General features: G+C 42.4%; 1 pseudogene across 1 annotated transcript; it reads right to left on the bottom strand.

The window, feature by feature from the left end:
• Window positions 1-10200: 10200 nt before the first annotated feature.
• Window positions 10201-10572, bottom strand: LOC307053560 (large ribosomal subunit protein eL31-like; annotated as a pseudogene). The gene has a single exon. The product of its transcript is annotated as a large ribosomal subunit protein eL31-like (transcript).
• Between the last annotated feature and the right edge of the window lie 839 nt (window positions 10573-11411).

The following is an 11411-nucleotide window of genomic DNA, read 5'->3' as shown; positions in this document are numbered from 1 at the left end:
CTTGCTCCTCCCCCTTCTCTCTCCCCACTGGTAACCACTAGTTTGTTCTCTATATCTGTGAGTCTGTTTCCCTTTTGTTATATTCACTAGTTTGTTGTGTGTCTTAGATTCCACATTAAAGTGATATCATACAGTATTTGTCTTTCTCTGACTTATTTTACTAAGCATAATACCCTCCAAGTCTACTCATGTTGTTGCAAATGTAATTCTTTTTAATGGCTGAGTAGTATTCCATTGAATATATATACCACATCATTCCCTGTTCCCTTGTTCTCAGGGTCTCATGATTTCACACTCATTTGCTATTCCTTCTGTCACTCTGGCCCTTCTCAACTCCATCGCAAACCCACACCACTGCTTTTTACTTAATATTGGTGTCCCTCACTGTTTTGTCCTAACCCCTCTTTTTACTCATTTTAAGCAATCTCCCCTCATGGTCTCTTCCCCTCCATGAGTTCATTGGCTGTCATTTATGCCGGTGGCTGCCAAAATTGTCTTCAAATTAGATCTCTCTCCTGATATCCAGATTTTATACCCTGTAATTCTGCCCTGTGAAATCTAGCTGCTTCAGCCTTCGTGGATTCCAAGTTCCATCTACTCAACCCACAGGGCTCTGGGTTCCTCCTCTCTGTGCTGATTCCTGGCAGTTCTCTCCAGAAAGTCAGCCTGGGCAATCACAGAGCTTATCTCGGTTGTTTCTCTTCTCTCAAGGATTGCTGTCCTGAGCTGCGTATTGATATAGATCCAGAACCAGGAGTCCCATCATTGTATTGCTTTCCAGATACTTTCTCCTCTCCATTTTCTCTGTTCTCTTCTTATTAGTAGGAAGTTTTACTTTCTTCATTGACCCTTGATGTCTCTTAATCTGTTCACTCTTGTGTTTTTTTATCCCTTTGTACTTTTATCCTTGGTTTTGGAGGACTTATTTGACTTCCAATGAAATGTTTATTTCTGCAATTGTGTGTTTAATTTTCAAAAGCACTTTATTATTCTAATTTTTTTAAAGTAGCACCCTGTTCTTGTTTTATGGATCCACCAACACCTCAAATCTTTTAGAACTTGGGTTTTTGTGACCTTCTTTTCTGTTCCAGTAGTCTATTTCTCCAAGAGTCACTTTGCTCTGTTTGCTTAGCTTTGTCTTTCTCTTTTATGCTGCTAGTTTTCTCATCGTCTGGTAATCTTTAGGCATCTATTTATTTAAAAGGTCAAAGGTTGGTTTTTTCTTTCAAAATGCACAAAACATGATTCTTGAGCATTATAACTGATGTCTTATTTAGTAGAATAAGTTGTGTCTGGGTTAGAGGTAATAAAATGTTATGAACCCACAACAGTAGGCTCTACTCAGTACAACTGCTGAGAGCACAGAATTGTGAAAGTGAGTCACAAGGGAGGCCGTTGAGAGCCATGTGTACCCACCTGTTTTTTATTTTGTTTTGATCATTTGCAGAGCTTATTTGCTGCTTCAAGAATAAACCAAAATAAAACTCCACCCTAAGCAGGGACTGAGTCCTCATTTTCCAATCCTAGAATCAGGACCAGACATTATTGTCTGGCCTTGCATATACCAATGCTATTGGTGATCCATGACCCTTAGGATTCCCTTTACTTGTCTGTGTACATCAGCCAGCATCTGCTAATGGCAAGCACCTATACCTTTGTTGGATGCAGGCTAGAAGTTCTTGGGAATGATATATATAGCGGTATATGTACCCCACTTCCCTTACTCCTTGGCTAGGATACTTCTGAGGAATGTGCTCTGCATCACTTTCCTAAGCTTCTCCATGAGATTAAGATTTTCTTTGATAGCTGGTTTGTTGGAAGTCTTCCTTTTCCTGTATCATCTTCCCTCTGCTCTTGTCTTTGCACCTTCCAGGAAAACTACATGCTCTCAATCATCACCTCAGGATCTTCTTCTGGAGGGAATCCAATTAAGATAGATTGTAATGTGAGCCAAAAGCTGACACCCTTCCCATTTCTACTTCTAGCAAAAGCCCCACTCTTCTCTCTCCAAAAGTCCATTAAGAGAGTCTCGTGAGGAGGAACAGATTCTACTCTTGTGCTTCCTAGAATGTATTTGCCCCTGCTAACGGCAGGAAGAATGCAGGTACCCAGAATGTGGCAGATATGTCTCTAAGACTGTTAAACCACAAAGAACACAAACCTGCCAGATGGGTTGGAGGATAGACCTCAGTTGTCATAAAGAATCTCTTCTGCTCTTGTTGGAGTTTCACATCCATTCATCTCCACCACCATAGGGTACTTTCTGACTCCTGCAAAATAAGAAGTCACAATAATACAGAAATCTGCAAATTTTGTAATAAATTAACCATTTATGTATCATTTAAGGAAGTGGTCCTCAAACTTCTGTGTGCATCAGAATCACCCAAGGGCTTGTTAAAACACAGATTTAAATACAGGTCTCACCCCTAGAGCTTCTGATCCAATAGGTCGGGGGCGGCACCAGAGAGTTTGCATTTCTGATACGTTTCCAGGTGATTGCTGTTGTCCAGAGAACATACTTTGAAAATCATTACTTTAAGGAATTTTGATGTTCTTCCCATCCTAGCTTAGATGATTATATTTCTTAATCTCTGTTCCTTTCACGGAATCTTCTAACACAATTTATGTAGTTTTCCATGTGATTGTATGGAATCTTCAGTATTGTATGTAGTCCTTTGTATCTACAGGACTCAAAGTTTCTTATTAGTGATGATAGGATATTCAGAATTTTCTTCTGTATCAGGCTAGCATATTTCACAAGCAGTTCTTTTATCCCAGTAAAATATTAACCTACTTCATTGAATTTTAAATGCAATCAGCAATCTCATTATTTTCAGGTGTAACAATTAATCTATCCAAATATATTGCAAATGCAGTTCAGTTTCTGTCAAAAGTCACAAGGTTTCCAATTTTTCGGGACACTTTTTTACCTGCATAAAGTGATAGGCTTTGAAAGGAAAGCTTTGATCTCTCTCTTAAGTCTGATGCATTTTCATTGTGCTTCTCAGAATAAAGAATCAAGTCCCCTAAGGAGTTTGTGGACTGCAGTGTTTCCGGAAGGTGGAAAATTGATGCCAGAACGGGGCGGAGAGAAGAAAGGAAAGACCTCAGCTGAGAGGCCATGGCAGGTGTGGCCAGCAAACAGGAGGGTCACCAGCAGAGCTTAACTGTGCATGGTGGAGACCCAGAGGGTCAAGGCAGGTTGGAGAGGATGAACAAGAGAGCAGGGGCAAGGCAGCTCTGAGGAGCAAGGAGCAGGTGCTGGAGACACTCCCTGAGTTGGAAGCAGCAAAGGTGTAGCTGCTTCTTAACGCCTACAATGTGTCTTAAGCAGAAATTGTCTCTGAAGGACCTTAATCATAAAACATGTTACAATTTTCTATAATAAGAAACCCTGTAACCTTCAATTGCTCCATCAAAGAGCAAGATACGAAAAAGGTTATTGGCTGTTTTATATGAAACATCATTAACCAGGAGGGTCAAAGGTCTTCTGGCTTATACCACACAATGCCATCTTGCGTGTTGCCTTTATGACAAAACTTCTCCTTAGGTTTACTGAGTTAAGATGAAAAAAAAAAAAGAAATAAGGCTTTGTGGAGAAATGTAATGTATTTGATGACAAATACATAAGGTATGTTTGTTTTTGGAAATGGTATTTGCTTCGAACATTGTAAATAAACACACTAATGATACTTAACCCACCACTGTAATCTGTTCCCACAGCAACTGACCAACTGAACCAGTGTTGTGTTATTTCAATTCATCACTGCGGTGGAGGTTCTTTTGTTAGTCAGAAAGCACTAGATTCCCATCTTAGCTTTCTCTTTACAGACACGCTCCAAAAAACATTGCCTGAAACTACCCAGATATTCATCAATGGATGAATGAACAAATGCTGTGTGTGTGTGTGTGTGTGTGTGTGTGCGTATGTATGAATATTATTCAGCCATAAAAAGGCATGAAGCACTGAAACATGCTATAATGTACATGAACCTCTAAAACGTTATGCTAAGTGAAAGAAGCCAGACATAAAAGGGCATATACTGTATAACTCCATTTATATGAACTCTACCCAGAATAAGTAAATCCACAGAGACAGAAAGCAGATTGGTGGTTGCCAGGGATTGGGGGAAGGGGGAATGGGGAGTGATTACTTACTGGGTGTGGGTGATGAAAATGGTTCGGAATTTGATATGGGTGGTGATGGCACAACATCATGAATGTACTAAATGGCACTGAAGTGTACACTTCAACAAGGTTAATTTTATGTTATGTGAATTTCACCTCAGTTGGAGGAAAAAGAAAAAGAAAAACATTGCATGTGGTGCATTAGATTCAACTATAATGTGACGCTTGCCCTTCCACAGCAGGCACTCACCTTCCCTCTCCCAGAGCCCCTGAGGTTGAGTTTCTCAGATGCTTCTTCCAGCAGCACCTCTAAGCTCAATAGAGAAGGGACGTCTGACTCATGTAATAGGAACCCCAATACAAGGCAGACTCCTAGGATAAAAACAGGAGCATAGGGTCATGGGAAGGAGAGAGAAAGCAATGAGGGGGTAGAATTCCTGCCATAAATTCTGCATTTTAGAATGAATGAGAAACAATCAACGTGAAGGTGCTTACATTTCCACATGGGGAAAAAGATGCTGTACAAGTCCTAGTTATGGGTACAGATATAATTTAACTACAGATGGAAGAGTTTAAGAAAGTTTACATGTGCTGACTCCAAATTGTGTACCTATCATGTCTAAGAATCCAAAAGATGGGAATCAACCAGTCAAGGGACACAGAAGACCTCAGCTCTGGGTCTGAGTCTGCCACTCATTTACTGGACATGCATTCATTCATTCATGCATGCATCCAACAAATAGATCTTGAGCACCTATTGGGTGCTAGGTACTGTTCTAAGGGTTGGGAATCCAGCACTGAACAAGACACACAAAGTCTCTGCCCTCATGGAGCCTATAGTCTAGTGTGGATACAGACAACTCTGTGAACAAGTATTTGTTGAACGGAATTGAAATAATGTAAGGTCAAGTAATGATACATGCTATGAAAAAGAACAAAGCAGGACAAGAGACAGTGAGAAGGACGATCTTTCCAAAGGGGAGACATTGCAGCAGAAATGCAATGACATGAAGAGAGGGCTGTGTAAACAGAGAGCGTTCTGGGCATAAGAGAGAACACGTGTGAAGGCTCTGAGACATACATGTGCTCGGCATGTCGCAGGCATAGCAAGGAGGTTGGGAGAGCTGGAGTGTGGAGAGGGAGGGGTGCGGAGGAAAGGAGCCAGGGAGGTAGTCTGTAGAGCCTGCAGGCTCCGGGAAGGGCTTGGCCTTTATTCTGAGTAAATGGAGGCCATTATGGAGATTTTAGCAGAGGAATGAATTTATGACTCAAAAGGCTCCCTCTGGCTGCTGTATAAAGATTCAAGTATAGGATGGGGGGGCTAGAGAGGAAGTAAAGAAACCTGTTGAGGGGACTTCCCTGGTGGTGCAGTGGTTGAGAGTCCGCCTGCCGATGCAGGGGATGCGGGTTCGTGACCCGGTCCGGGAGGATCCCACATGTGCTGGGCCCGTGAACCATGGCCGTTGAGCCTGCGCGTCCGGAGCCTGTGCTCTGCAACAGGAGAGGCCACAACAGTGAGAGGCCCGCGTACCGCAAAAAAAAAAAAAAAGAAAGAAAGAAAGAAACCTGTTGAGAAGGTCTTATAGTAATCCAGGTGATTGGTGAGGGAGGCCTCATTGAGGTAGAAGCAATGGTGGTAGGGAGAAGTGCTGCACGTTGAAGCTATTTTGAAGGTAAATAATACATGTCTTGGTGATGGATTGTATTTTGGGGTGAGAGAGAACTAGAGGAGGAAAGGATTACTCCAAGATTTTGGCCATGTCCTTGAGTCTGTAAGCCTTTGGTTCTTCATATATAAAGGGAGGGGGATTCGACTAGGCAATGTCTAAGGCTCCTTCCAGCACCAAGAGTCCAAGACTCTAAGAGAACACTGGATAATACACAGAAATGGAAGGACCAAACCTCAGTTTACTCATCTGTAACACGCACCCATCTGAGGCCGGTGGTGAGGAGCAAGTGAAGTCATACATAACACTAGCGTACCCTGAGGGTCAAATAATTACTAGCTTCTTGCCTTTTTTTGAAGAGTGAGCTTATCTAGCTGTGCCAGGTTCTTGAAGCCTCTGGGAAAGGGGTTCCAAACTAGGGGTGAGTTTTATAAAACAAACCAAGTATTTGGCATGCAGAGTGTTACTTAAAACTGATGAAAACTTATGTCCACACAAATACCTGCCTACGAATGTGTATAGCAGCTTTATTCATAATTGCCAAAATTTGAAGCAATCAAGACACCCGTCAGTAGATGAATGGATAAATAAACTGTGGTCCATCTATACAATGGAATATTATTATTAGTGCTAATGAGCTATTAAGCTATGAGAAGACATGGAGGAAACAAATGCATGTTACTAAGTGAGAAAAGCCAATCTGAAAAGGCTGCATACTGTGTGATTCTGACTATATGATATATTGGAAAAGGCCACATTATGGGAGACAATAAAAAGATCAGTGGTTGCAGGGGTGAGAGAGGAGGAATGGATGAATTGGTGAAGCACTGGGGATTCTTAGGGCAGTGAAACTATGTATGATACTATAACGGTGCATACCTGTCATTATACATTTGTTCAAACCCATAGAATGGACAACACCAAGAGTGGACCCTTTGGTTAATAGCTATGGGTGAATATTGGTTCATCAATTGCAACAAATGGGCCATACTGGTGTGGGATGTTGATGGTGGGGAAGGCTGTGTGTGGTTGCGGGGGAGGGGGCTCTGTATTCTCACTCAATTTTGCTGTGAACCTAAAATTGCTCTAAAAAAAAAAGTCCATTAGCTTTTCAAAAATGCAAATTACCTTTAGGCAGAGCTTCATGGGCCCAACTACGCCATGTGATCTCAGCCCTATGGGCACGTGACCCCTGCTCTTCAGCTTGGGAACCTCCCAAACTTATTTAGACCAGTGACCCTGAGCCCTTTTGAGACTTTTTTTTTCACTTTGTGCAACTGAATGGTTTTTAGTATACTCATAGAGTTGTGTAGCCATCACTACTACCTAATTCCAGAACACTTTCCTCTCTCCCCTAGAAAACTCCATACCCTTTGGCAATTATCTGCCATTTCCCCCTGCAACTTCCAGCCCTAGGCAGTCACTAATCTACTTTCTGTCTCTATGGATTTGCCTGTTCTGGACATTTCATATAAATGGAATCATACAAATGTGGTCTTTTGTGACTGGCCTCTTTCACTTAGCATAATGTTTTTTTTGTTTGTTTGTTTGTTATAATTGTTTTTTATTGGTTCTTTATTTTTAACATCTTTATTGTAGTATAATTGCTTTACAATGGTGTGTTAGTTTCTGCTTTATAACAAAGTGAATCAGCTATACATATATCCCCATATCTCTTCCCATGCTTTAAGGTCCATCTGTGTTGTAGCCTGTATCAGTACCTCATTTCTTTTTGTGGCCAACTAATATTCCATTGTATGCATATACCACATTTTATTTACCATTCATGTGTTGATGGATATATGGGGTTGTATCTATATTTTGGCAATTATGAATAACAGTTCTATGAACATTCGTGTACAAGTTTTTGAATGGGCCCATGTTTTCATTTCTCTTGGGTATATAACTAAGGTGGAATTGCTGGGTCATATGGTAGTTCTGTCTAGGGAACTGCCAGACTGCTTTCTGAAGTAGCTGCATCATTTTACAATCCTAACAGCAGAGAAGAGGAGTTCTGATTTCTCCACATCTTTGCCAACACTTGTTATTATCTGTCTTTTTAATTATGGCCACCCTATTGGATGTGAAGTGGTATCTCATTGTGGTTTGAATTGTATTTCTCTGATGGTTAATAATATTGAGCAGCTTTTCATGTACATCTTGTCCAACTGTGTGTCTTCTTTGGAAGAATGCCTATTTAGATTCTTTGCCCATTTATTTTTTAGAGCAGCAGCTTTTAAAATTAATTAATTAATTAATTAATCAATCAATCAATTAATTAGGCTGTGTCCAGTCTTAGTTGCGGCATGTGGGATCTTTTGTTGTGGAGCACGAACTCTTCATTGCAGCACACGGGCTTCTCTCTAGCTGTGGTGTGCGGGCTCCAGAGCGCATGGGCCCAGTAGTTGTGGTGCGTGGGCTTAGTTGCCCTGAGGCATTTGGGACTTAGTTCCCTGACCGGGGATCGAACCTGTGTCCCCTGCATTGGATGGCAGATTCTTAACCACTGGACCACTAGGGAAGTCCCCCTCTTTGCCCATTTTTAAATTGGATTATTTGTCTTTTTACTCCCTTTGAGGCTCTTGAAAGCCCCAGTTCTTCTACCCACAATACAAATAAAACCTCAGGTTAAGAAACTCTGGGCTCTGGAACAAGACTCTGGGGCTGACCCAAGACAGAATCAGAAAGGAGATTTGCAAGGTCACCTGGCACTTACCTCCCTCCTGGCTCATAATGACATTGCACTTACCCCATTAAAAAATTTTAATGTCCAAGGGTTTTTGTACACTGATACGAACCCACATTAAATTGTTTTTTTTAACAGTTAACAATTATCTAAATATTCACATTCTGCTTAGACAATTATTATATCAAAAAACATGAATTTTACAAATTAGAGTTCCCCAAACATTTTAACAGTGATCTCAGTCAGTTAAACTGTTCCAAATGAAAACTTGATGAAAATTATAAGCCAAATTATGAGATAGTTTAAAATGCTTTAAACATCTTAATAATCTGACACACATGAAAGCAATGATTACAAAATTGTCAATATAAAGCTATCAAAACTTTTGTTTGGCAAAAATGCCAGTGTCGTGGATCTAAACTTGCTTCCATTATCTCTGTTCTTAATTTTACTTTCTCTTTTTCATATTGCTTCCCTGGGATGCTGGAGCCCTCCATTTGCCCCTCCAGATCCACTCTGTTCCTTGTCTGCCCTGGCAGACACTTTGTATAAAATGCATCAACGGAGCCCTTTACCTTCTGACTCTGGTTGGGTTCTGCCAGTGGGAGACATCAGCTTGAGATTGGAGGGTGGGGGACACTGAGGTGGGATCCCTTCCTGGAGGGTTTGTGGGTTGGCCATAGACCCTGCTGCTCATCCATACTCCTCTGGGGTCATGGTTCCTCCCATTTCCGTCCAGGCCTAGAGCTAGTAGTGGGATAAGAATCCGCCTGCCAATGCAGGGGACACGGGTTCGAGCCCTGGTCCGGGAAGATCCCACATGCCGCGGAGCAACTAAGCCCGTGAGCCACAACTACTGAGCCTGCGCTCTAGAGCCCACGAGCCACAACTACTGAAGCCCGTGTGCCTAGAACCCGTGCTCCGCAACAAGAGAAGCCACCACAATGAAAAGCCCGCGCACCGCAACAAAGAGTAGCCCCCGCTCGCCACAACTAGAGGAAGCCTGCAGCAGCATCGAAGACCCAGTGCAGCCAAAAAACAAACAAACAAACAAAAAAACACAAAACTCTTCCCACTATTGCTAGCCTTATGCTACTGTATTCTTTCTTGTTGGTTTCCCTTACCCCTGCCCACCCCACTATAAATTGGCCCTTCATACTACCCTCTTCAATCGCTCTATTGGAATGTTCCATCTCTTTCCTGCTAGATCCCTGACTGATAGATCAGATTACAATTTCCTTTGCCTGACCTGGAGAATCCGAGTGACCTTCAGTAAGCTGTTAGGATGACCAATACAGCTTATCAGTTGAAAGCTCAGAACCAGGAACAGGAAATTTGGATCTGCCATCCAAGGGATCCTGTCCAGGCAAAATAAGTTCTTTATCTTTTTTGGATAGGCTTTGTTCATTGATTGAGACCCTGCCCAGGTTATTGGCTCTAAACAGTCAATTTTGCTTTGATTTTTTTAAATGTCCTCAGTCTTGTAATTCTTTGAAAAATAATGCTGTTTGAAGGTCTTATCTTGAAAGTAGAGGCTGATAAAAGACTATGTCAAATTATGTAAGTGTTTATGATGTAATCAATATAAGCCATTTTGCAACTGCGTGTCCTAGGAAGGACCTGGTTTGAGTTGAATAATTACAGTCAATTCAATGGACTGAGATAATATTTTGGTTTTTTTTTTTTGGCAGTTCTATAACTTTATTGGACAATCAGCAGTTAGTTCTCATCCACATTAACTGTCTGTAGATTTTTGAAAGTGGTGACAGGTACATAGGTAACCAACATATAGAGCTTGTTTGGTGAATCTTCATCTTCATTCGGTTTTCTGGACAACTGCAAACGGATACGGTATGGGTCATTCCCTATTCCTTTGGCTCAGACAGCTTTGTTGAGCCTGGTGTCAATGCGTGCATCTGGAGTTCCCATCTCCTTCACGGCAAATTTCTGGACTTCTTTGAGCGCCCGAGGGGCACGCTTCTTGAAACCCACTCCATGGATGCGCTTGTGAATGTAGGTGGTGTGTTCTCTGGTCACCACCTCGTTGATGGCGGACCGGCCCTTCTTGCCAACCTTCTTTGCGGGAGCCATCCTGCCCAGCCGGGATTGGAAAGGAAGTGAGACAATGATTTTTATTTCTCAGTAACCATTAAGACTTACAATAATGAGGCCTCTACCTCTGTGTCTTCTCAGGACCTCAGGGACACCCAAGGCCTCCAGGGCAGTGAGTACAGTCAAGATAATGGGGCCTTTCAGGGCAGCCCTCTTGGGGCAATTTCACGTTTTCAGTAGAACAACCTTAGCGATTCCCCAACAGCTGGTGCTGCCCCAGTAGCAGGAAGAGAAAGAAGCGATGATTCCACACTTGAGGACTTTCTGATACAAATTGTAATCTCTGAGTGGGTGTAGCTGGAGTTTTACTGCTTGTATTTTGCCAGCCAGTTTGGTGTTTTGAATTTCCCTGCCTGTGGGCCTTGGCTGCTCAACTGGGTGCATCTAAGTCATTTTTGGACACACTTTCTGACACTGGCTGGGTCCTTTTCTCCCAGGACTGCTGTGGAAACTAGAAACACAGCAACAGGCCAACATCACTCCCTGGGAGGGCTCTTCTTCCAGCCCTTTTCCCATCTAACAGAGCTATTTGCCCATTACCGAGCTAGGCACTTTGCAGATATTCTGCCACTGAATTTCAAATAGGCTCTCAACACTGCCCAGTTAGCCTGCTTCTTTGTCGGGTGAGCTCACTTTCTCATTGCCCCTGAGGACCGTTTCATGTCCACTCATTTATCCCCCAAACCCCTCTCTTCCCTCCTTTAGCTGATGATCTTCATTGGGAAAATAGGAGACGCCAGACTTCCTGAGCTTCCCTCCCGCATCCCTCACCCACGGCTGGCTAGCCTGCCTGCGCTGACTCACACTCTCTTCCCTCT

The sequence above is a fragment of the Hyperoodon ampullatus genome, assembly GCF_949752795.1.
Source record: "Hyperoodon ampullatus genome assembly, chromosome: 5".
NCBI classification, from domain to species: domain Eukaryota; kingdom Metazoa; phylum Chordata; class Mammalia; order Artiodactyla; family Ziphiidae; genus Hyperoodon; species Hyperoodon ampullatus.
The sequence above is the reverse complement of the archived record's forward strand: the minus strand, read 5'-3'. Positions and strand labels throughout refer to the sequence as shown.